Genomic DNA, 27,696 nt, shown 5'->3' with positions numbered 1-27,696 from the left:
TGAGATAGTCTCCGCCTTAACAATGGCAGTCTTTGGGACGGCAGGCGAGGCGGTCTGCTTATTGCTTTATTCCCACGTGGACAGATTTTGACGGGAGTGGACCCTCTTGCCACAGAACAATGAGCCAGATGTTTCACCGGATGTAGAAATATGAAGCATCTGGTTGGCATTTCCACTCACCACCAAATAAAATGAGGAAGCACAGTGGGAGAAGTTGAGTGAGATGGATTTTTGTCGACATTCTGTTATTTTCTCATCAATGAAACATTTGATATTAATATAATTTTCTGTTCACAAAATTACAGAGTGGACTACGTTTTACCAAAGTTTTTAAAAAATCGCAGTTTTAAAATGCGGCCATGGGTGAATTGCGTTATTGAACACGTACACGTCACATAGTAGGCGTTCCCTAACGGAAATATTGAAATACATGCTAGAATGCGCCAATTAGGAAGGATATCGCCAGCTTGTGCTTGGCTCTGCCCACTTCCTTGCTTGTTCTGCCCACTATGATTAATTTGCTCCAATTGGAAACGACAGGCTGTGGTCTATCTTGCGTTCGTTAAAAATCTTTGCTCTCGCTTCGCCGCTTTCACTCTAGCTGCACACTATTTACCATGTCCAAAAGTATAGCTAAGACTCTGTCGCCACTTAGTGGACATAAATTGACATTACAGTGTCAGTGATGCGACTGAAAAATAAAATACAATTCGGAGTCGTGTTCGTTTGCGGAAAGAAAGATTAGGAAGATTTTTAAAACATCGGTTAAAGAGCGTGGTGGAAATTCGCCTCTAACGGGTAGACAGCTCGCCAGTTTGTAGTAATAAAAAGTTACCTTTGCTTCGTTCAGCCATTTCTATGGGGGGGGGGGGAATTAATGGGGAAAGAACACTGAGGTATAGGGAAATAATAGGGTTTTGGGATAAACGCCCCGAAAATAAGGTCTGACAGGCTAGGCTTAACACAGGTTTAGGATAATTCATACGTTTTGTTCTTTGAGATAACAATAGTCAGTTAACATTAACTGTATGAATTTTTGTATATATATATACAAATATATATGTAAAGGTATAACTTTAAACCGTCCCCTTCACATCCGTTACATATACATATACAAATATATATATTTAAATGTAACCAGTAAGTTAAGAACAAATTCTTATTTACAATGTGTGCCACCCTATGGACCTCATAATCACAGTCGGATGTGATGCGGCAGGTGGACTAGTGGTTAGTGTTACAGTAACCGAAAGAATCCTGGGCTGACAAGGTAAAAAGCTGCCGCTGAACAAGGCAGTTAACCCACTGTTCCCCGGTAAGGCCTTCATTGTAAATAAGATTGTGTTCTTAACTGACTTGCCTAGTTAAATCGCTTCTTGCACTGAAATGCAGTGCCTTAGACTGCTGCGCCACTCGGGAGCCCCAATGATTTAGCCTTTGTGCTTTTTGGATTACATTATTATTATTTTTAAATCACAAGTGTTGTTACCAGATGAATATTATATTATAGAACAAAACGTATAAGATATTTTATTTATGTATCTAAAAACCCTACAAAAAAAGGCAATTAATTTCCCCATAGGCTTTGTCCAACGAATCATGGCGGATTTTGTGCCTACAAAAAGATACTACTAACTCGCTTGAAAGTACACCGGAGGTACTTCATAACCTTTCACCCCTAGCTCTGTTCCAAAGTGGCATTGAGGCTGGCAGCAACGTTTGTTTACACTGAAGACTACGGGATCATATTTTGATTTCTGTAAGGTAAGATTACATTTTGTTGCGAGTATCAATAGTAGGGAACGTTATTCAATAAATCTCATTAGTTACCAAGTTAGCTAACATATACAGCAATTGACCCGCGTTTTTAGCTAGCTTTACCAACAGGTGCTAGTGTCTTGCCGTTAGGTAAACTAGCTAAATTAGTAGGTGAACTGGTCCATTGTTTTCGCAAGCTAGCCACCACACGAACTTGTATCACTTCCAACCGACGTATTTTGATAAACAGAAAAGTTAACTAACGTTACTGAATCACTGCAGACAGTCCATAGAGACGGGTTTGGACCAACCCTAGTTTGTCCTTGTAATATGGATATCTTCAAAGTTGAGTAAACAACCCTAGATAACTGGGGCTAGCTAGCTGGCCACTGTCTGTGTTTGCAATGGAATCAGCCTTGCCAATCAAATCAAACTTTATTTGTCACATGCGCCGAATACAACAAGTGTAGACATTACCGTGAAATGCTTACTTACAAGCCATTAAATTAACCAACATTGCAGTTCAAGAAAAGTTAGGATAAATAAAAAGTAACACAATAAGAATAACAGTAACGAGGCTATATACAGGGGGCACCAGTACCGAGTCAGTGTGCGGGGCTAGTTGAGGTAATCTGTACATGTAGGTGGGGGCAAAGTGACTATGCATTGGTAACAAACAAACAGCAAGTAGCAGAAGTGTACAAAAGGGAGGGGGTAGACTTGTTCACCAGTCTTATGGCTTGGGTGTAGAAGCTGTTGAGGAGCCATTTGGTCCTAGACTTGGCGCTCTGGTACCGCATGACGTGCGGTAGCAGATAAACAGTCTATAACTTGGGTGACTGGAGTCTCTGACAATTTTATGGGCTTTCCTCGGACACCGCCTATTATATAGGTCCTGGATAGCAGGAAGCTTGGCCCCAGTGATGTACTGGGCTGCTCACATTACCCTCTAGCGCCTTAGTCAGATGCTGAGCAGTTACCGTACCAGGCGGTGACGTAACTGGTCAGGATGGTCTCAATGGTATAGCTGTAGGAACTTTTGAGGATCTGGGGCCCCATGACAAATCTTTTCAGTCTCCTCAGGGGGAAACTTCCCACCTGCTCCCCTACAGCCCCGTCAATGTTAATGGGGGCCTTTTCGGCCGGCCTTTTCCTGAAGTCCAAGATCAGCTCCTTAGTCTTGCTCACATTTTCGGAGAGGTTGTTGTCCTGGCACCACAAAGCCAGTTCTCTGACCACCTCCCGTTAGGCCGTCTGTTCGTTGTTGGTGATCAGGCCTACCACTGTTGTGTCATAAGCAAACTTAATGGTGTTGGAGAGGCTTTGGCCACGCAGTCGTGGGTGAATTTTATTTTTTATTTTATTTCACCTTTATTTAACCAGGTAGGCTAGTTGAGAACAAGTTCTCATTTGCAACTGCGACCTGGCCAAGATAAAGCAAAGCTGTTCGACACATACAACAACACAGAGTACACATGGAATAAACAAACATACCCTACCTCATTTGCACATGCTGTATATAGATTTTTCTACTGTATTATTGATTGTAAGAGAGGTAAGGCAATAAATAGGCCATGGTGGCAAAGTAATTACAATATAGCAAATAAACACTGGAATGGTAGGATGTACAGAGGATGAATGTGCAAGTTGAGATACTGGGGTGCAAAGGAGCAAGATAAATAAATACAGTATGGAGATGAGGTAGATTGGATGGGCTTTTTACAGATGAGCTATGTACAGGTGCAGTGATCTGACAGCTGGTGCTTAAAGCTAGTGAGGGAGGTAAGTCTCCAGCTTCAGAGATGAGAGGTGAACAGGGAATACAGGAGGGGACTAAGTAGACGCCCCTGAGGGGCCCCAGTGTTAAGGATCAACGTGGCAGATGTGTTATTGCCTACTCTTACCACCTGGGTGTGGCCCGTCAGGAAGTCCCAGATCTAATTGCAGAGGGAGGTGTTTAGTCCCAGAGTCCTTAGCTTAGTAATGAGCTTTGTGGGCACTATGGTGTTGAACGCTAAGCTGTAGTCAATGAACAGCATTCTCACATAGGTGTTCCTTTTGTCCAGGTGAGAAAGGGCAGAGTGGATTGCGATTGAGTCATCTGTTGGGGCGGTATGCGAATTGGAGTGGGTCTTGGGTGTCTTGGAGGATGCTGTTGATGTGCGCCATGACCTGCCTTTCAAAGCACTTCATGGCTACTGACGTGAGTGCCACCAGGTGGTAATCCTTTAGTCAGGTTACCTTTGCTTCCTTGGGCACAGGGTCTGCTTGAAACATGTGGGTATTACGTACTCGGTCAGGGAGAGGTTGAACATGTCAGTAAAGACACTTGACAGTTGGTCCGTGCATGCTTTGAGTACATGTCTTGGTAATCCGTCTGGCCCGGCAGCTTTGAATGTTGACCTGTTTTAAAGTTTTGTTCACATCGGCTACCGAGAGTGTTATCACACAGTAATCCAGAACAGCTGGTGCTCTCGTGCATGCTTCAGTGTTGCTTGCCTCAGCAGGCATAAAAGGCATTTTGCTTGTCTGGTAGGCCTGCTTCTAGGTTTCCCTTTGTAGTCCATAATAGTTTTCAAGCCCTGCCACATCCGATGAGCGTCAGAGCCGGTGTAGTAGGATTCAATATTAATCCTGTATTGACGCTTTGCTTTTTTGATGCTTCGTTTAAGGGCATTGCAGGATTACTTATAAGAGTCCGGATGAGTCTCACGCTCCTTGAAAGCGGCAGCTCTAGCCTTCAGCCCGATGCAGATGTTGCCTGTAATCCCTGGCTTCTGGTTGGGATATGTACGTACAGTCACTGTGGGGACGACGCCATCGATGCACTTATTGATGAAGCCAATGATTGAGGTGGTGTATTCCTCAATGCCATTGGATGAATCCCGGAACATATTCCAGTCTGTGCTAGCAAAACAGTCCTGTAGTGTAGCATCCGTGTCATCTGACCACTTCCGTATTGCGTGAGTCATTGGTACTTCCTGCTTTAGTTTTTGCTTGTAAGCAGGAATCAGAAGGATATAGGAATCAGAAGGATAGAATTATGGTCAGATTTGCCAAATGGAGGGCGGGGAGAGCTTTGTATGCATCTCTGTGTGGAGGCAAGGTGGTCTAGGATTTTTTTTTTCTGGTTGCACATGTGACATGCTTGTAAAAATATGGTGAAACTGATTTTAAGTTAGCCAGCATTAAAGTCCCCAGCCACTAGGAGTGCTGCTTCTGGGTGAGCGTTTTCTTCTTTGCTTATGGCCTTAGAGTTGGTTGAGACTGGTCTTAGTGCCAGCTTCACTTTGTGGTGGTAAATAGACGGCTACAGGTAATACAGATAGTGTGGGCGACAGCTTATAAGTTACTCTACCTCAGGCGAGCAATATCTAGAGACTTCTTTAATATTAGACATCGCGCACCAGCTGTTATTGAGAAAGACACACATCCCCACCCCTCGTCTTACCAGAGCTAGTGTCTGTTCTGCCGGTGTATGGAAAATCCCGCTAGCTCTATATTGTCCATATAGAGCTAGTGATGTCATGTCTTGGTGACACGTAAGATGTTAGTTTTTAATATCCCGTTGATAGGATAATCTTTTTTATTTTACCCCTTTTTCTCCCCAATTTCGTGGTATCCAATTGTTTTAGTAGCTACTATCTTGTCTCATCGCTACAACTCCCGTACGGGCTCGGGAGAGACAAAGGTTGAAAGTCATGCGTCCTCCAATACACAACCCAACCAAGCCGCACTGCTTCTTAACACAGCGCGCATCCAACCCGGAAGCCAGCCGCACCAATGTGGCAGAGGAAACACTGTGCACCTGGCAACCTTCGTTAGCGCGCACTGCGCCCGGACTGCCACAGGAGTCGCTGGTGTGCGATGAGACAAGTATATCCCTACTGGCCAAACCCTCCCTAACCCGGACGACGCTAGGCCAATTGTGCGTCGCCCCACGGACCTCCCGGTCGTGGCCGGGAGGTATGGTGTTCTTTGGATGCAACTCAGCATTCTTTGTCCTCCAAACACGACGAGTTGAGTTTTTACCAAAAAGTTCTATTTTGGTTTCATCTGACCATATGACATTCTCCCCATCTTCTTCTGGATCATCCAAATGCTCTCTAGCAAACTTCAGACGGGCCTGGACATGTACTGGCTTAAGCAGGGGGACACGTCTGGCACTGCAGGATTTGAGTCCCTGGCTGCGTAGTGTGTTACTGATGGTAGGCTTTGTTACTTTGGTCCCAGCTCTCTGCAGGCAGTTAGATTTTGGTATGTCTTCAGGCGGAAATTGAAAAAAAGTAGGGGGTAGCTTTAAGAGGTGTTAAGAACAAATTCTTATTTACAATGATGGCCAAACGCTAACCCGGGACGACGCCGGGCAAATTGTGCGCCGCCCTAAGGGACTCTCAATCACAGCTGGTTGTGATACAGCCTGGAATTGAACCAGGGTCTGTAGTGATGCCTCTAGCACTGAGATGCAGTGCCTTAGACCGCTGCGCCACTCGAGAGCAGTGTATGGCTGTGGTATTTCTGTGCGTTTACCATCGATAAAATGCAATTGTGTTCATTGAAACCGGGATTCATCCGTGAAGAGCACACTTCTCCAGTGTGCCAGTGGCCATCGAAGGTGAGCATTTTCCCACTGAAGTCGGTTACCACACCGAACTGCAGTCAGGTCAAGACCCTGGTGAGGACAACGAGCATGCAGATGAGCTTCCCTTAGACGGTCTCTCACAGTTTGTGCAGAAATTCTTTGATTGTGCAAACCCAAAGTTTTATCAGCTGTCCAGGTGGCTGTTCTCAGACAATCCCCCAGGTGGAGGTCCTGGGCTGGCGTGGTTACACGTGGTCTGCGTTTCTGGCCGGTTCGACATACTCCCAAGTTCTCTAAAACAAGCTTATCTTAGAGAAATTAACATTACAATTATCTGGCAAAAGCTCTAGTGGACATTCCTGCAGGTAGCATGCAAATTGCAAGCTCCTTCAACTTGACATCTGTGTCATTGTGTTGTGACAAAACTGTACATTTTGTCACCCGGCCAACTGTGCACCACATGTAATGATCATACTGTTTAATTAGCTTCTTGATATGCCACACCTGTCAGGTGGATGGATTATCTTGGCAAAAGAGAAACACTGACTAAAAGGAACCAGATATTTTTTTCAATTAAATTGTGCATATTGAACAGTTCTGGAATCTTTTACTTCAGCTCATGAAACATGGGGGGGGCAACACATTGTTCCTTTTTTTTTTTTATTCAGTGTATCAAAAGCAATTACTTTTGCATGTGAAAACATCATTTTACTCATTACTTCAATGCTTAAAGAGAGACTTCAGAATTTTGGCAATGAGGCTTTTTATCTACTTTCCCAGAGTCCGATCAATTCGTGGATAAAATTTGTCTCCGCGTGCAATTTGAAGGAAGTTGCTAACTAGCATTAGCGCAATGCTAGACGATACCATAGACTTCCAGTAATTGCACTAACGCTAGGTGGCATTGGCTCACAAAACTACCTCTTAACGTCCATCATCCTGTACACCGAGACATACAAATTATACAAATTATATACTCAATTTCATCTGACTCATTGCCAAAATGCTGAAGTATCCCTTTAATTGTCATTTTTGTTTTCTGCCAACTTCACATTGGCCTTTGAACAGGGAAGGCAGCCTGGTTCCAATACGAATGCAATCAACTGTCACCTGGTGCAAAACAAGCATACCTGATGAATAGAATCCCATCATTGATCGGTACCGATGCATCAAGTCTGGAAGCAACAGAACTCTGAGCAGCTTCTATCCTCAAGCCATAAGAGTTAAATAGTTAACCAATAGCTACCCAGGCTATTTAGCAATCTGCATTTACCCTTTTTTGCACTACTTTTGATTCATCTCATACGCTGCTGTTACTGTTTATCTATCCTGTTGCATAGTCCCTTTATCCCTACCTATATCTACCTTAATTACCTTGTATCCCTGCATATAGCCAAGTTATCGCTACTCATTGTCTTTATTCCTTTTTTTTTCTCTAAATTGTTGGGAAGGGCTGTACGTAAGCATTTCACTGTTAGCTTACACCTGTTGTTTACGAAGCATGTGACAAATAGGCATCTTTTCCCTTTCAAGACAATTCAATATATGTCTACTAGGTACAAGGGATGCAATACAGGAGCAATACGCTTAGTTGAAGCTATTCGGTTTGATTGAAGAACTCATCGATTTGATGCATTAACATTTGTTGCATAAATTATTTCATTTTCCATTCTGAATTACAATCTGCTGCTTATGGAGCTGGGCCTCTCTGGGGTGACTTGTGTGTAAATAATGTATGTCTATGATGTACAGTTGAAGTCACTTAGGTTAGAGTCATTAACTTGTTAACTAACTATAGTTTTGGCAAGTCGGTTAGGACATCTACTTTGTGTATGATACATGTCATTTTCCCAACAATTGTTTACAGACGGATTATTTCACTTATAATTCACTATCACAATTCCAGTGGGTCAGAAGTTTACATACACTAAGTTGACTGTGCCTTTTAAACAGCTTGGAAAATTCCAGAAAGTGATGTCATGGTTTTAAAGCTTCTGATAGGCTAATTGACATCACTTGAGTCAATTGGAGGTGTACCTGTGGATGTATTTCAAGGCCTACCTTCAAACTCAGTACCTCTTTGGTTGACATCATGGGAATATCAAAAGAAATCAGACAAGGTCTCAGAAAAAATGTTGACCTCAAGTCTGGTTCATCCTTGGGAGCAATTTCCAAACGCCTGAAGGTACCATGTTCATCTATACAAACACCATGGGACTACGCAGCCATCATACTGCTCAGGAAGGAGACGCATTCTGTCTCCTAGAGATGAACGTACTTTGGTGCGAAAAGTACAGATCAATCCCAGAATAACAGCAAAGGACCTTGTGAAGATGCTGGAGGAAACAAGATGCTGGAGGAAACAGGTGAAAAAGTATCTATATCCACTGTAAAATTAATCCTATATTGACAACCTGAAAGGCCGCTCCGCAAGGAAGAAGCCACTGATCCAAAACCGCCATTTAAAAAAAGTGAAACTACGGTTTGCAACTGCACATGGGGACAAAGATCCCACTTTTTGAAGAAATGTCCTCTGGTCTGATGAGTACTGTTTGGTCATAATGACCATCGTTAAGTTTGGAGGAAAAAGGGGTGTTTGTAAACTTCCAACTTCAACTGTATGTCGGTACCTGAGCTGAGCCATAAGGGAGACTAGGCATCTACCGCCATCAAATTTGGGGGTGTGGGCAATGTAGCCGTGTCTTTTGTCCTCTCACTTTGGTTCTGAAATCACCATCGCCCACTAATAAACGTGTAATTTTTGCAGATTTAAGTGTTTGAACAATATTTTAGCGTTTATAAATTGGGTATTGCATAGACAATGAATATAGAACTTTGGATTTCAGCCCATCTCCAAGGCGAATGATTATGACTGTTTTTATTTTGATCTTCTCTTTTCGCTTCGGCCATGGAGTGTGCAGAAGTGATTTACTGTCCTCGTTATACATGGTAAAGCTGATCATTTCATATTTAAAAATGACCATTATACACGGATTGTTTAAAGCATAACTACCTAAACTATTCCCATTGGTTAACCTCAACAATCAATATAAATTCTATTGTTATCCCCATTCAGCATGTATAGCCAGATGAGAGTTAAGTATTTTAATGCTGAAGGTGCCGTGCAGACTTGCAAGGTCTACCTCACATTGGTCAGTGCCTGCGACGCTGTGCCCAGCGTCTGGTTCGACTAGGCTACTGATTATTGCCTGGAGGAGTTCGGCATGCAAAATGACTGTCAACACAGTTACGTGCAGTTTGACACCTGAAGGAGAGGACTCATAAGTTGTCACAAAAGATGAGGGTAGAAAGAATTTAATATGAGCAAAACATTTTAGTGAACTGGCGATTTCATAAAGTTTCAGTCAATTTTCTAACCGATGTATGCTTTATTTGGATCAGTTTGGGGTTCGCGGACCGATGCACATGTATATTAAACATTTTGAATTGGGGATTTATCGGTGAATTGTTACATTCCTAGTGTCCACCCCAAAGTGCCACATGTCATGACACACCTGTCTTAATGAGAGAAGATTTGAAATGGACAAGATTGTGGTGTACACAGTGTTCGATTACTTCATGGAGCAGAACATTTTATCTAAATTCAAGCAAACCCCCTGCAACTAGAAATGGATGTTGAGAAGACTTTGGTTGTCTTCCAAGTCAGGAATTGAGGAAGTGTTGTCAAGGTTGGTCAATTTATCCATCTTCTCAGGTGAATCTCATCAGTCGCTCAGTGTCAGAGATGCCGTCCGCCTTAGGACCCAGCAGTCCTGCTGCTGCCCTTGCCGAAGCACTGGAGAGCTCTGGTCGGATCATAGACCGACACCTTCAGGAAGACCGCTTCTTCCCTGACCTCTCAGAGCTTCTTAATGTCCCCTGTCACAGTAGGTCAAGTGATCAATGGCGCAATTTTGTACGTTGTTCAAGTTTGTCAAATCGATATATCTCACAGGTCATTCTAGCCATAATACTTGGCTGTAACCTTCTTACTGTCTCTAGGGAGACTACAGCCACGTTTCGGCGCTTACATCACTTTCCAAATTGTGCTAATGCGATTTTTATTTTATTTTTTTCTCTCTCCCCTCTGTTGCAGACATGCCATCTTTGTCTGGGGGGTCGAACATGGACTACCCTCTTCAGGAACCTGGGCTGCTCAGTTTGCCAAACCTCCCTGAGCTCAGTGCAGTCCGCAGGGTTCCCCTACCACCTGAGCTGGTGGCGCAATTCAGCCGTATCCTTTTCAGAGAATATACAGAGGGAGCTGTGTCTTGGGAAAGATCTCAATTGCATACTCCTTGCGTCCTCTCTCCTCATCTCCATCTCAAAACCCATTGGACTAGAAAGCCAGAGGTTCCTCTTCTCTGAACTTCTCCAATGGGTTTTGAGAATAGGGTGAGGATGTGATGAGTATGCAATTGAGATTCTCCCTAGGTCTCACCAGCTGAACTCAGAAGTGCCGGTGCAGGGTTAAATGAACTAACTACCACTTCAGACAAGTTGCCTAGCCCTTAACCTCCCTCTAACAGATATGCAGTGCAATTGTATGATGGGAGTTTTTCCTGAAATCTGTCGGGCGTGGCTCACCATTGACAACGATATCTTCATGTGGAATTATGAGGATGGGTGAGTACCAAGCACTCCTAAATAAAGTCACTTTATGCAGTAGCAGAAAACATGGACCCATTTTCACTGTCTCTGTCTCTTGTCTGTGCTACAGGGGGGGATGTTGCATATTTTTACGGGCTCAGTGAAACCATCCTGTCCGTGGGGCTGGTCAAACCTAAAGCAGGTCAAATTGCATAACTCTTACCTGAGCTGTGTTTCCTGTATTCAAAGTCACAACAGCTTTGTAGGTGTTTGGCTTAACTTAACCCACAGGATAAAACATTTCCTGCAGGGATTTTCCAGCCACACATCCACTTCCTGTTGGTCTTAGCCACTCCTGTGGATGTGGTGATCCTGGGGCTCAGCTTCCCTAAAGCTCAGGCAGGTGAGTAATGATGACCCTTATACCTGACCCACACATGCTAGACATAATACAATACCACTGGTGTCATCAATTCAGCAACAGTTATGAAATTGGTTGATTTGGTTTATATTGACATGGTTGTGTTGTTGGTATTTGTATTGACCCACCATGGGCTACTTCAGAAATGTCTAATCTAATCTCTTTCCTCTCCCTCTGTGTTGAATGACAGCATGTCTGGAGGGATACAGTTGCTCCCAGACCCGCTGTACTCCATCCCCACAGACAACACCTACCACCTGGCCATCACCTCCACTGATCTGGGACGCATCTTCCTGGCAGGGAAAGATGGCTGCCTATATGAGGTAGCCTACCAGGCCGAGGCAGGCTGGTTCAGCCAACGCTGCAGGAAGATTAACTACTCCAAAAGCAGCCTGTCCTTCCTCGTCCCCTCTGCTCCAGTTCTCCTTCTCTGAGGATGGTAAGGATAGTTTTCAGGCTCCTTGTGGAGTTGGAACGTTCTTGTGTTATGCTCTAGTTCTTAAATTAAATTTGACATCACATTTCTATCTTTGTGCTCCACAGACCCGGTAGTGCAGATTGCCATTGACAACTCCTGTAACACTCTCTTCACCTGCTCAGAGAAGGGGGTTCTACAGGTATATAACACATAAGAGTTTAACAATTTGAATGGTAGCACTGTAGTAAATATAATAGTATTTGCAGAATGACATTGCATTGGTTAGAACTTTGTCAGACATTTGAAAAGGTTCTTCTGAATAGGACCTTGAGTATAAAGCTGCTGCGTGTTCCAGGTGTATGACCTGGGTGCAGATGGGCAGGGTCTGAGCCGTGTGGCGGCCATGTCACAGAGCTCCATCGCGGCTGCAGCAGGAAACATTGCCAGGTCGGTCTGCTACTCCTCACCTCTGGATAATATCCGGAGGGCTAGTGAATGGTCAATCAATACAATGTACTTCAAGCCCTTTTTACATCAGCCAATGTCACAAAGTGATATACAGAAACCCAGCCTAAAACAGCAAGCAATGCAGATGTAGAAAAACTCCCTGGTCAAAGGTTATCACTGCTTAAGAACAGGTCAAATTAATCATTTTATTTTCTATCTCTCTATAGGACTATTGATCGCTCTGTGTTTAAACCCATCGTACAGATCTCTGTGATAGACAGATTTGAGTCCTCCGACTGCCACCTGTTGGCTGTCACTCACACAGGTAAGGAGACGGACTGACATTGTAGACACTTATCCTGTAATGAAAACAAAGACCTTATGATGACCTTACTGTAGCTCTCTATCTGTGCTTCTAGGAGTGCGTCTCTACTTCAGCACTACTCCCTTTGCCCCACCGCATGCCAAGCACCCAGCGGCACACCCTAGTCTGCTAGCTCTGGTCCATGTCCACCTGCCTCCAGGCTTCTCTGCCTCCACCCTGCAGAAACCTGCTACGGTCCACAAGGCTCTGTACATCAAAGGTAAAGCCACTGAAGTCTGTATGCTATCCTGCAGTGGAGTCTGGTGGGAGGAGCTATAGGAGGACTGGCTCATTGTTATGGCTGGAATGGTATCAAACCTATGGAAATCACACGTTTCAATCAGTTCTATTAATTCCATTCCAGCCATTTACAATGAGCCCATCCTCCTATAGCTCCTCCCACGAGCCTCCAATGCGATACTTTTATAATTGATTCTCGAGCATCACCCTAGTTAAATGGTCAATCTGCAGTTGCTATGTCAATTTTTTTTACTTCCATGTAGAATACACCCATTTTGATTTTTGAAAAATACCACCTACAGTGCATTCGGAACGTATTCAGAATGCTTGACTTTTTCCACATTTTGTTACGTTACAGCCTTATTCTAAATATAAAATGTATATATCTCCATAAATCTGCACAAAATACCCCATAATGACAACACGAAAACAGGTTTTATTTTTGCCAATGTATTTGAAATCTAAACATACCTTATTTACAGAAGTATTCAGACCCTTAGCTATGAGACTTGAAATTGAGCTCAGGTGCATCCTGTTTCCATTGATCATCCTTGAGATGTTTCTACAACTTGATTGGAGTCCACCTATGGTAAATTCAATTGATTGCACATGATTTGTGAAGGTACCACCTGTCTATATAAGATCCCACAATTGACAGTGCATGTCAGAGCAAAAACCAAACTATGAGTTCGAAGGAATTGTCCGTAGAGCTCTGAAACAGAATTGTGTCCTAGCACAGATTTGGGGAAGGGTACCAAAAATGTCTGCAGCATTGAAGGTCCCCCAAGAACACGGTGGCCGCCATCATGCTTAAATGGAAGCTTTTTGGAACCACCAATACTCTTCCTTGAGCTGTCTGCCCGGCCAAATTGGGGGAGAAGGGCCTTGGTCATGGATGTGACCAAGAACCTGTTCACTCTGACAGAGCTCTGGAGTTCCTCTGTAGAGATGGTTGTGCTTCTGGAAGGTTCTCCCATCTCTGCAGCATTCCACCAATCAGGCCATTATGGTAGAGTGGCCAGACTGAAGCCACTCCTTAGTAAAAGGAATGACAGCCCGCTTGGAGTTTGCTAAGAGGCACCTAAAGGACTCAAGAGAAACAAGAAACAAGATTTTCTGGTCTGATGAAACCAAGATTGAACTCTGTCCTGAATGCCAAGCATTATGTCTGGAGGAAACTTTGCACCATCCCAAGCATGATGGTGGCAGTATCATGCTGTGAGGGTGTTTTTCAGAGGCAGGGACTGGGAGACTAGTCAGGATTGAGGGAAAGATGAACAGAGATCCTTGATGAAAATCTGCTCCAGAGTGCCAAGTACCTCAGACTGGGGCGACGGTTCACCTTCCAACAGGATAATGAGCCTGAGTACACAGCCAAGACAATGCAGGTGTGGCTTCTGGACAAGTCTCCCAATGTCCTTGAGTGGCCCAGCCTGAGCCTAGACTTGAATCCAATCGAACATCTCTGGAGTGACCTGAAAATAGCTATGCAGCGATGCTCCCCATCCAACCTGACAAAGCTTGAGAGAATCCTCAGAGAAGAATGGGAGAAACTCTCCAAATACAGGTGTGCCAAGGTTGTAGCTTCATACCCAAGAAGACTCGAGGCTGTAAGCACTACCAAAGGTGCTTCAACAAAGTACTGAGTAAAGGGTTTGAGTACTTTTTTTTAATATATATTTGTCATTATGGTGTATTGTGTGTAGATTGAGGGGGGGGGCAATTTTAATCAATTTTAGAATAAGGCTGTAACGTAACAAAATGTGGATAAAGTCATGGGATCTGAATACTTTCCGAATCCACTGTATAAATGCCCCATGAACTTAATTCAACTGTTGTACCCCATCAGAACCCAAAATATCTAAGGTTGTTTTTTTCCACTGTTTGTAAATAAACACTGTGTAGCCTCAAAACATGCGTAAAACTATAATTGTAATATTATGGATGGTCAGTCCTTCTATCCTTACCTCTGTCTATCCATCTCTCCAAGCCCATCCCTCAGAATTTTACTAAAACAGAGACCGGGTGGCTGCTTTGTTAGTGATTCAATAGCAGATTGCCCCCTTTAAAAAAAAAGAAGTTTACTCATGTCTCTCTGGTGTTGATCCCTACAGGAGTTCTCCTCATGGCAGCTTCTGAGACTGAGGACAGTGACATCCTGTGGTGTATCAACCATGACTCCTTCCCCTTTAAGAAACCTCTGATGGAGGCACAGGTGGGAGCTGACAGTTAGGGTTATACTAAGCAGTATTACACCAGATCCACACACACTTTGATGTCATGTCAAAACCAAGCTTACTTTGAGATTAGGGTTGCAAAGGTTCGTAAACTTTCAGGTAAATGTCCATGGGAAGTTATGCAAGGGAATTTGACTTAAATTCATCAAAAAAGTCAGCTTATAACAGTGATCCTTTTTTGTGGGGTACACATAAGGTAATTCTAGGTCTTGTGGCATATTTTGGTTAAACTATCCCCAATTCAATGGAATTGCATGCACAGTGCATTCTTCCATCACATGTGCAGTGCACTCTTCCATCACATGTACAGCTGATTCTCAAGATCTTGCACACTAATGAGATACTATTGAGCCCCCACTACTACACTGTCTGAGTCAAAGACTACATGCTTTCTGGTAAGTTTTGATTACAATACTGTGTGGGGTGAATATATTTTATATGACATGATTTCTGTTAACTAGTAAATAGTAGCCTACAGCGAAGTCTAACTTATCAACCATTTCTGCTAGTTAGTTTTTGCTACCATTTGGGTTTTAGCTTGCTTGAGTCTGCTAACTGAGGAATGTTAGTATACATGTTTCATTTTAAAACATTTCTTACAAAGGAGTTGTTTAATCTAACTGCTTAACTATTTATCTGTACATGGAATTGTTTTTGTTTTACTCGTTTTTTTTCTAGTCTTTACAGCAAAGTGCTATGAGCACTGTCTGATGTGTGGAGACATTTCACTGCAGCTAATGTAGGAGGAAAAGCTGTGTACACTTGCAAATACTGTGCAAATCATATGTGAAGAATGCAACAAAGCTGCAGACTCAACTGACCAAGTGCATAAAGTTCCCTCAGCATTCACAACCAGCAACCTCTGTCAAAAGTCCCTCTACTTCTATTCGAGGTAAAAATGATGAATCAGACACCTTATTGATAGCAACAGCTCATGGTCCTCCTGGAATCAAGTTTTTTTTTTTACTCAATGGAGGAACGTAGTCAGAGAAATGCTGATGAATGTCTTGCTCGAGCTGTGTATGCAACTGGTTCACCTCTGATGCTCACAAGCAATGTGTATTGGAAGAGATTTCTGAATGTTCTTCGCCCAGCATAACCCCTCTTACAGACATGCTTTATCTACTAATTTGCTGGATGCAGAGTTCAAGTGAAGGTCAAGCAAATCATAGAGAAAGCGGTCTGTATCGCAATCTGCTCTGATGGGTGGTCAAATGTTTGTGGGCAAGGAATAATTAACTAAATCTCCACCCCTCAACCAGTATTCTACAAGAGCACAGACACAATGGATAACAGACATACCAGTTCTCCACATTGCAGATGAGCTGAAGGCTGTCATCAATGATCTTTGACCACAGAAGGTATTTGCACTGGTGACAGACAATGCTGCGACCATGAAGGCTGCTTGGTCTAAAGTGGAGGATTCCTACCCTCACATCACACCCATTAGCTGTGCTGTTAATGCATTGAATCTGCTCCTCAAGGACATCATAGCACTGAAAACAATGGATACACTCTGCAAGAGAGCCAAGGAAATGGTTAGCTATGTGAAGGGTAATCAAGTTAAAGCAGCAATCTACCTCGCCAAGCAAAGTGAAGAATAAGAGCACCACATTGAAGCTGCCTAACAACACCTGTTGGTGTGGTGTCATCATGTTTGGCAGTCTCCAGGAGGGGAAGGAGTCTCTCCAAGAAATGGCCATACCACACTCTACCGATGTGGACAGCCCCATCAAGAGGATCTTCCTGGATGATGTTTTTTGGGAGAGAGTGGTAAGCAGCCTGAAAATCCTGAAACCTATAGCAGTAGCCATTGCACGGATTGAGGGAGATGATGCCATCCTGTCTGATGTTCAGACTCTGCTTGTTTGGGAACACGCATACCAAAGCACACAATAGGCTGATCAATACAAGGGTGGAAAAATTGGTGGCCATCCGGGCAAATTTGAGGCTTTTTGAGCCTGACAACGAGCCATCCTCAACAAGGTTGGAAAGTGACGATGAGGCTTCAGAGTCTGATGTTTAAGAGGTGGACATTGAGGAGGTCCAGAGAGAAGACAACCAAAGCTTTATTTTCGAGACTATCATTTTACAGATGTATGTTGAAAACATTTTTGGGAGATGCGATGGATCGTTCAATATTCAGTTTCTTTTGTTGTTCAGTGAAATCATCCCATGTGAAGTGAACTCATTTAATTAAAGTTCAATTCATAACTAAATTGTTTTTTTCTATTGGAAGGATTTAATCACTTACAATTATGTCTACTTATGGTAAGGTAAAGGTTTGTTTCTGTCTCCATATGGTAAATATATTGAATGCGAAAATCTACGTTTTAAATGGTACTCATAATAATTTGCATATTTCCGTTAATTCCCATATATTCCCACGGAAAGTTTCCACCTCTGAACCCTATTTGCGATGCATATGCTATGATTTTGATTTTTTTTAAATGCATTTTGTCTTTAAAAAAATATTGTAGCGCATATTGTCTGTATTTCATTTCAGAAGATATGCCAATGTAGATGGCCACTCCTGGGCGCTATGTGCCATCGAGGAGGAGAAAGCACCTAAACCCCCCCCTGAATAAGGACCAGGTTCCCCTCACTGACACTCCTGTCGTGGTGCAGCAACACAATGTCCCTCCACAGAAGTTTGTCCTTATCTCTGCCAAGGTACAGTCAAGATTTTAGTTTATTTTATACCGTGTGAATGGCACTGTAAATTCCCACAGTCGATGAAACTTGTTCAGTCCTGTCTAATTTTGTGAACAAAGGCAAAAATCTATAAACTTGTTGTTAATCATGGTCTTCCAGGGAAATCACATATTCCACAAGTTGCGGCCGGTGGACCAGCTGCGCCACCTACTGGTGTGCGGTACTGGTGGCGAGAGTGAAGAAGTCGAATGCTTCTTCAAACTACACAGGGTATGAATCTCATTACTCAATGTCTTGTTAGTGCAAGTACCCCTAAACACACTGTCTTTATTTCTCTGTTTATTGATCTAATCCTCTCTCCTCAGGAGGACCAAGCATGTGCCACTGCTCTGATTCTGTCCTGTTCCAGTGCTGCCTGTGACAGAGAGGTGTCTCAGTGGGCCACCAGAGCCTTCTTTAGGTATGGAGGAGAGGCTCAGATGAGGTTCCCCTCTGCTCATTCTGCTCCTAGCAGCAGTGGAGCGCTGTTCGACTCTCCTGTACCAGGTGAGGGATTTCTACTTGTAGCACTTTAGCATTATATGAATTCCCATTTGTTGTAACATGGCAATGTTGTAGTGGAAACACCTTGTGTAAGTTGTACAGATTTGAATGATGTCTGCATCACTTGTCTGACTCCCTGCCTGTTGTTTTTATAGGATCCAATATGTCTGTTGGTAGCAGCCCCATTCCTAACCCTAGTTTCCTAACTACACCGGCTCCAGGTACACTACCCTCATTTTCCTCCATATGATTGCAGAGTGCCTTGCAGTCAACAGTACTAAACAGTCAATGGAATGGTATCAACCACATTTTTTGTGTTTGTTATCATTCCAAGCATTATTCCTCCCCTCAGCAGCCTCCACTGACACATTCACCCTCTGAATATTGGCAACATTGAGTGAATTACTTAGGAACATTTGAGTGTTTTTAATGTGTGTGTGTTTTTTGACAACAATATCTCAGGTATGATGCCCCAGAGTTTGTCTACGCCCCATGTACCAGCCATGCCCTCCGCCCCCATCGCTGGCTTGTCCTCTGGGCCAGAGGTGGTCTTCTCAGGGAAGCACAACGGCATCCGTGTCTACTTCACACGTATACTGTGGTGAGTCACCTCACTAGTACGTTGCTCAGGTTTCACCTCCATACTGGGGTAAGTCACCTCAGCTGGACAACGTACTGTACGGTACTCAGGTCTCACCTCCATACTGGGGTGAGTCACCTCAGCTGGACAACGTACTGTACGGTACTCAGGTCTCACCTCCATACTGGGGTGAGTCACCTCAGCTGGACAACGTACTGTACGGTACTCAGGTCTCACCTCCATACTGGGGTGAGTCACCTCAGCTGGACAATGTACTGTATGGTACTCGGGCCTCACCTCCAACTGGGGTGAGTCACCTCAGCTGGACAATGTACTGTATGGTACTCGGGCCTCACCTCCAACTGGGGAAATACAATTTTCTGGCATGTTTAAACGGATAGTTCACCCAAATTACAAAATGAAATGTTGGTGTCCTTACCCTGTAAGCAGTCTTTGGACTAGGTATGACATCAATCCATGCTTTGGTTTTTTAGCATTTGTGGCACAAATCCTATTCAAGTCATGTTACTGATATTATCATTTTTATTTGGGTGAACTATCCCTTTACCTTTTTGTACTGGACTCACATTAATGTGTCACTTATGGCTTGAGTCACTTGATTAAGTTAACTTATTGATTAACAGTAATATCTGGGACGGGAGTCTTGCTATTGAGAAGATCGTTATGAAAGGAAATCAGGCTGTCAGTATTCTGAGTATTACATAAACCGCAAATTAGTCTTCCTTTGCAAGTTAATTTGATGATGACGGTCAATCTCGCTCTCCCAGTTGGAGAGCACAGCCAGCTCATCTGATCTGGAGTCGGTTCTTCTGGAGCTCCGTGGTCTGATGGACTTCCTGGATAAGAACTCCCAGTTCAGCCCCTCGTCTCTGGGTACAGCCAGGTAAGACAGACCCTTGGGCCCTGCTTCTCCCTGTGGCCAAGCCCTGGGCTGGCTACTTTATAGAAAATATAACTACACTTCTATGGTCATCGGGTGAAATAAATACGGTTTGAATGGCATCTTATGCTCTACAGTTTTAGCTCACCAGCCAATCTGCAGCAGCGCCTGCTAGGGTTCATGCGGCCTGATGGAGGAGCCAGTTCTCAGCAAGTTCAGCAGGAACTCCAGAGGAAGTACCACAGTAAGTAATGTGTGGGTGTTAAAGGTAAACTGCCATCCACATCAAGGAGCAACCAGAATTACAGCAGGGTCTGAGTATAATCATAACACTATTAAGAACACACTGTTCTTGAATTATTTTATGGTCTCCGGATGTCTAATCCTTACTGAATGTCTAATCCTTACTGTTATCCTTTCCCCGTCCCCAGCCGAGGCTCAGGTCTATGAGAGGATGTCCATGCAAGGTATCCAGCAGCTGGTGCATCGCTCCTGTCAGACCCTGGCCCTGTGGAAGCTGCTGTGTGACCACCAGTTCAGCCTCATTGTCTCTGAACTACCCAAGGTAAGTTCTAGATCCATGACCTCACTGGAGACTGGTTCCCCAGACATAGATTAACCCTAGTCCACTCTCCATTGGGATAGATTAAAAATCAAAGACCAAGTTTAATCTGTGCCCGGGGAAACCAGCGCTGGATATTCAGGATGTGCAGGAATACATTGACAGCACAATCACTGACTGATTCATCCCATTGTTTAATCGTCCAAGTATTTAGTCAAGATGTCTCTCTTGTATCCTGTTTATAACCCCTGTGCCTTGCGTTCCAGGACCAGATGAAGGGGGTGAGTTTTAAAGACGTGGTGATCCGGGGTCGGGTGCTGACCGGAGCCCTGATCACAGGCCTCATCAACGTCTACATCAAAGACTTTGCCTCTGTAGATGCCATAAGCACCCACCTCAGAGACATCTGCCCCCTACTGTACAGCAGTGACCACAGCATCAGCTCAAAGGTAGAGTATACTCACACCCGTTTAAAAAAAAAAACATTTATATATGACGGATGATGTACAACAGACATTGCATCAGATTTTAGTCTGTGGGCAGACTTTGGTAGCATCCACTGCCCTCGTTTCTCCCTGTATAACAGTACCTGAGAACTGAATGTCTCTCTCCCAGGCTAATGAGTTGCTGCAGGGCTCCAGACAGATCCAGACTAGGACAGATAAGGAGAGAACACTGAGAGAGTCACTACAGCTCTACCAGCTGATCAGCCATCACAGACCTGCCACTGGTCTGCTCCCAGTACAGACAGGGTAAGGCTGCCATCATACTGGCCCGGAGCCAGTAAAAACAAAGTCATGCTATTTCTATTTGAGCAATATGATTGGCTGTTCATTCAAGCACCACCACGCTCCCCCGAGGCACAACTTCTCGAGCCGTACATGAGTTGATGCCATCAATCTACTCGCTCAGCTTATTTATTTTAGTTAAGGAAAGGTATTTACAAAAGTAAACCTTCAGTAGTGAACATGCTACTGTTGCTGGTCTGCAAATGAAAGCTGTAAAAAGACATCTAGCATTTGTCTCAGCTAGCCTACTGTAGCTAGGTCTAGCTCTTTTGGAACACAGTTGTCTTAAAGGGGCAGTGTCCTAATATGAGATGTATAAAAAAATATTCTTGAAATGACACTTAAGAAACAAACTAATGCAATTCTAACGAGTAGACTAATGCCTTCCATTGCACAATTATACTACACAGCTTTTTATACATATCATAATAACTAAATGTAGCCAATAATAGCTGCATATAGAGAGAGAGCGTGTCAACCCAGAGACCCTGCATGACCCCAATGCATTTAGAAACTACACCATGTCCGGGCAAGTATAAATTATTTTTGGTTCAGTATGACCAGACCAGTAAGAAAATAAGATGAAGTAAAATTGTAACGATTTTTCATCTCCATAGTCATAATCTCCAGGACCACCCAAACATAAACATGTGAGAATGGCATGTTTCTATGTTTTGTAGTCAAAAAGATAGAGGAAGATAAGTGTTTCCAATGACATCAACCAATTAGTAGACAATGCCTACACGTCATTGGTTAAAATCACACAACGCTTATCTTCTCCTCGCACTCTGTGGTCTATCCAGGTGAACTCTCCTTACCTGGAGGAACACCTGATGCACATGATCAAACAGGAGCAGAGTAAGGTGTGGAACATGGACCTGCTGTGGAGATACTATGAGAAGAGTCGCAGCTTTGGGAAGGCAGCTCACGTCCTGGCCAGGCTTGCGGACATGCTCAGGTAAAAGGCCTAACAGGCTGAGTCTTTATACACGATGGGCCATTTGCACACACTGGTCCTGTGTTGCTCAGTCGGTAGAGCACGGTGCTAACAAGGCTAAGGATCGATTCCCTCTGGGGACACCCATAAAATAAACATGTAGACACGTGATTTAAGTCCTTTGGATAAGTGTCGGCTAAATGGCTTTTTATTTTTATCCTCTCCAACAGTCATGAAAATGTCCTCATTCTTGTTGATTCTGAGCAATGTTAAATGTGTCGTTTCTGTTTGTTCAGTACTGAGATCTCGCTGAAGCAGAGGCTGGAGTACATCTCCAGGGCCATCCTGTCAGCCAAGAGCTCCTCCTGCATCTCTGCCCAGGGAGCTGAGGGGGAGTTCCTGCACCAACTGGAGGAGAAGATGGAGGTACGGGGAGGGGAGATTCTAGCTCTATTCTTGAAATGTATTAGGTTTTTAGATTTTTCACCCTTTGATACAGCTTAGATTTATTTATTTTTTAAACTCCAGCTGATATGGTTTCATCCCTCCCAGGTGGTCCGTATTCAGGTCCAGATCCAGGATACTCTGAGCAGACAGTACCCCCAGCATCCCTCTGTACAGGGAGCCGTGTCACAACTGGATTCAGAGCTTATGGACATCACCAACGTAACAGTGCATGAATATCTAACATTATCCTTGACTCTAATAGTTTTTTTAATACTCTATCCTTTGTCCTCCAATCTAGCTATATGGGGAGTTTGCAGATCACTTCCGGTTGTCTGAATGCAAACTGGCCATCATCCACTGTGCGGGTCACTCTGACCCCATCCTGGTGCACTCTCTGTGGCAGGTCATGGAGAAAGGTGTGTAGAGACTAATACACATGGTAGCACCTGATGCCATCCCACTAGTTTGTCTCTGACACTTTGGTCTTTTAGAACCTTCTATTGCATTCTGAACTATTTCTTAAAGGGACAATTCAGGATTTTTGCATCGTGGATACTATTTTTATGTCTATGCATGCAGTTTGAAGGAAGTTGCTAACTAACATTAGTGCAATTGCAGAATGCTAGCTGTTCCTGTAAACCATAAAAATTATATGCCAGCAGCATACCACTGCTGGCTTGCTTCTGAAGCTAAGCAGGGTTGGTCCTGGTCAGTCCCTGGATGGGAGACCAGATGCTGCTGGAAGTGGTGTTGGAGGGCCAGTAGGAGGCACTCTTTCCTCTGGTCTAAAAAAATATCCCAATGCCCCTGGCCAGTGATTGGGGACACTGCCCTGTGTAGGGTGCCGTCTTTCAGATTGGATGTTAAACAGGTGTCCTGAATCTCTGCGGTCATTAAAGATCCCATGGCACTTATCGTAAGAGTAGGGTGTTAACCCCGGTGTCCTTGCTAAATTCCCAATCTGACCCTCAAACCATCACGGCCACCTAATAATCCCCAGTTTACACTCGGCTCATTCATCCCCCTCTCCCCTGTAATTATTCCCCAGGTCGTGGCTGCAAATGAGAATGTGTTCTCAGTCAACTTACCTGGTAAAATAACAGATAAATAAAAATGATAAATATCCATGAGATGATCTAACTCTGGGGAAGTAGATAAAGGGCTTCCATTTCCAAATACCCAAAATTACTTTTTCTATTTGTTCCAGAGCTGGGTGACAGTTTGGCCATGAGCTGACAGAATGAGAGCTCTGAATCTCAAACTGGTGTCTCTTGGAAAGATCTATGCTGGAACACCCAGATACTTCCCTCTAGGTAAAACCCCAGGTCTACTTTCCATCTATTTACTCCATGATTTCTCTACAGATTTTCCTGTATGTAAAACATCCCCACTTAGTGTAATTACATTAGCAATTCATGAAGTCAACATGCATAGCATGTCTCTACGGTGTGTCTCTGTAAGGACTGGAAGTGTAATTTGTGTTTTGCCTAATTGTCCACCAACGCTGTGGCCTGTCGTAGCTTGTCTGCTATTGGACTACAGAGATCTGTTGCATGTGCAAATTGTTTAATGTCGCTAGTCTGTCTTGTACATCCAGAATTCCTGGTGAAGTTGAAGTTTTTGGAACAGGAGGTGTGTCGTCTGAACTGGGACGTGGGCTTCGTCACGTTCACCATGCAGGAGATAGGCTTACAGCTGCCCTGTCTGCTGGAGGTCTACGACCAACTCTTCAAGACACGGGTATATCTCTCAATTCAATTTCATAAACTTTATTCATCCCTGAGTGGCAATTACAGCTGGCAGGCATAGGATACGAACAGTAGTGCAGTTTTGCGGTGTACCCCGCAAGGTCTGAGCACGGCTCCCCCCAATAATTTTATTTATTGGATTATTTTGTCACCAGGGGGAAGAATTTGTTTTGTTGCTATTTCATAGCTAATTTCCTGCTATTCTACACATTTTGCCACGAGGCCAAGGGTCATTTCCTGTAATAAAATGTATATAAAATCAGGGCTTATGACATGTTCATATGCTACCCCCCCCTTGATATGAATAGATACCCTTAATAATAAAGGGTTATAATGAATTTCAGATTTTGCGTTATTTGATAAGGAATGGCGCTGTACACTTAATACTGGATGTCTCCAACTCCGTGTTGGCAGCGTCTAAAGCAGCCTCTCCACCTGGTAGAGTGTATCCATGTGCTGCTGTCAGGATCCGTGTTGGCAGCGTCTAAAGCAGCCTCTCCACCTGGTAGAGTGTATCCATGTGCTGCTGTCAGGATCCGTGTTGGCAGCGTCTAAAGAAGCCTCTCCACCTGGTAGAGTGTATCCATGTGCTGCTGTCAGGATACGTGTTGGCAGCGTCTAAAGAAGCTTCTCCACCTGGTAGAGTGTATCCATGTGCTGCTGTCAGGATACGTGTTGGCAGCGTCTAAAGAAGCCTCTCCACCTGGTAGTGTATCCATGTGCTGCTGTCAGGATACGTGTTGGCAGCGTCTAAAGAAGCCTCTCCACCTGGTAGTGTATCCATGTGCTGCTGTCAGGATACATGTTGGCAGCGTCTAAAGAAGCCTCTCCACCTGGTAGTGTATCCATGTGCTGCTGTCAGGATACGTGTTGGCAGCGTCTAAAGAAGCCTCTCCACCTGGTAGTGTATCCATGTGCTGCTGTCAGGATATGTGTTGGCAGCGTCTAAAGAAGCCTCTCCACCTGGTAGTGTATCCATGTGCTGCTGTCAGGATACGTGTTGGCAGCGTCTAAAGAAGCCTCTCCACCTGGTAGTGTATCCATGTGCTGCTGTCAGGATATGTGTTGGCAGCGTCTAAAGAAGCCTCTCCACCTGGTAGAGTATCCATGTGCTGCTGTCAGGATATGTGGAGGATCCCAGCAAAGTACCAACATATGACCGGTAACTAACCCACCACCAAGTGTTAAACCTTTTCTCCTGTCTCCATTATAAATGCTCCTTATTTGGAAACATATCAACCTGTTCACATAGTAATGAGAATGTAAGTGTTTGTGAAGTGTGTTTTAATATGCACTGTCTTACTCATATTTCTCTCTGTCCCTTTCAGACGGCGGTTCACTAATGTGTGTCTGGATAACATCTGTGGTTACCTGGTGGAGCTGCAGTCCGAGTCCCAACGCTGCCCTGCAGCTCCCCATCGGCAACTTCAAGGCCCTGCAGGCCAAGCTGGAGAAAGTTCACTAAGGAGGTCTCCAGGGGTCACAGGAGGATCCTCAATTAAAGGGACATATTGAGACACTGCAACTTTTGGAGTGCTAAATACAGAGACCTCAAGATTGATAGAGAGGTTTACAGTTGTGAATAACATGATTTGAACGATTCCCTTCCTCTCTTTCTATATCTTCTGTTGTGGCTCATTTCTGAGAGTGGCGTGACATTGAGAACAGTTTGGTCTCTGACTGCAGTTACATCTCGAAGGATTAACACCCCCACATTTCTCATGAAGAGGGGTGTATTGACCAGCTCGCTCTACACCCCTATCTTCAGATGTTTTACATCCTGTTTTTAACTTATTTTATAAGTACAGTATGCATTTTGTTTTGAACAAAAAGCCTAGAAGTTATGTTAAGAGGTTAGGACAACCACTTATTGGTGGCTGAGGGAATTGTATTGTATTCTCACAAAAATGTATATTGGGAAAACAACATGAACTGTTGTTCAGACACCGAATGAGAGTACAATACTTTACAAGGATGGGATCTTCATTTAAATCCACATCATAGAGTTACTGTTCTTCTCATGTGGGTAAAGTATTGAATGTACGTATGTTGAGAAATGCACTTACATGATTGCTCTCAGATGGCTTGGTCATTTTGTTTGAACTTCAATCCATATGCTGATGTCTTTCCCTCTACATGCCATGATTGAGTCATAAGTATTGCCGTGTGTTACATGGACATTGTGATTTAAGACAGCATCCTCCACTCATTTAAGCCCCTTTTAATTCCCCCCCAGTTTAGATGTCAAGAAGACTTTGTTAAGCTGTTTGTATTTGGGTTTGTCTGTACAAATCAACCTCTCTGTAATACAAAGGGGAATATTTGTACTCCAAATATTCCGCTCGGAAGGCCTTCTCTTCTCCCAAAGGCTTATAACAACAATGACAACACAACCCTTCTTTTACATGTTTTGTTTGTATTTTCTCTTTCTAAATGACCAGACACCTTGAACAGTCTGTTTGCTTTGGGCTGACTAGTTAAGTAGCATTTGAGTTTTGTCTGATTTATGTGTCTTGTACTCAACTGAGATTTCGTGGTTATGCCAGAAGTCCTTGATCCATGCCTTGTATAATGATGCTGTTCAAATGACTTTAGTCTGACAACTTAGGCATGCAATTTTATATTTTACAAATTGAATCATTAAAATTTGTCAAGTTTCTTTGGTTGAAAGTTTTGTATAATTTCTAAGTATAATAAAACCTGTTCAGTATAATAAAAATACACTTTGTACAAGTGAATCTTCAGAGATCCATTTTATGGTAACTGTAGTGATTTGACTGCAGGACCAACATCATAGTTGTCAATTAACAAAGTTCCCCAGCTTAAAGGTTCATACTTTGTGTCCCTGCTGTTTTTGTTGACATAATTACCCTTAATGGAGGATAATTGTACCTCAGGGCTGGTTGCTGTCACTGCAACGTAGTAATTATTGTTGGATGTTTTTCTCCCAAGTACTCAGGCACGGGCCTTTGATTTTAATTTGCTGGAAACAAAATAATTAAAGTAGCTTCTGCTCCAGAGATGCAGAATTGATTTCCCAACCTCATGAAGCACTTAAATTAAACTCACCTGAAGTTGAAGTGCTGTTAACTTTTTAGTATGTAATATCTATAGTGTATTTTATGTAGCTTACATTCTGCAGGGTTGACAACATTAACATTCTTGTGATTGTCACCATTGCCAAAAATAGGTTGTCACACACCAGATAGGTGCAGTGAAATGTGTTTTATAGGGTTGTGTCTTGCTCAACGGCACACTGACAGATTTTTCACGCTGTCGGTTCAGATATTCAAACCAACGACCTTTCAGTTGCTGGGCCAACGTTCTAACTGCTAGGCTACCTGCCACCCTAGCTGTATCTTTCAGAGTAGTTAGAGTTCGCTGATATTCACTTAGATGTGATAGTATATACATCAAAGATTGATAAATAATATAGTTCACTCAGGCTGTTTACTATTGAAAAGAATGGTCATGGTTC

The 27,696-nt window shown here is 43.5% G+C and overlaps 1 pseudogene; it reads left to right on the top strand.

The window, feature by feature from the left end:
• The first annotated feature begins 1,587 nt into the window (after nucleotides 1-1,587).
• Nucleotides 1,588-26,877, top strand: LOC115104812 (nuclear pore complex protein Nup155-like; annotated as a pseudogene).
• The last annotated feature ends 819 nt before the right edge of the window (nucleotides 26,878-27,696 follow it).

The sequence above is a fragment of the Oncorhynchus nerka genome, linkage group LG22 (genome assembly GCF_034236695.1).
Source record: "Oncorhynchus nerka isolate Pitt River linkage group LG22, Oner_Uvic_2.0, whole genome shotgun sequence".
Lineage (NCBI taxonomy): Eukaryota > Metazoa > Chordata > Actinopteri > Salmoniformes > Salmonidae > Oncorhynchus > Oncorhynchus nerka.
This window is presented reverse-complemented; position numbering and strand designations above follow the sequence as displayed.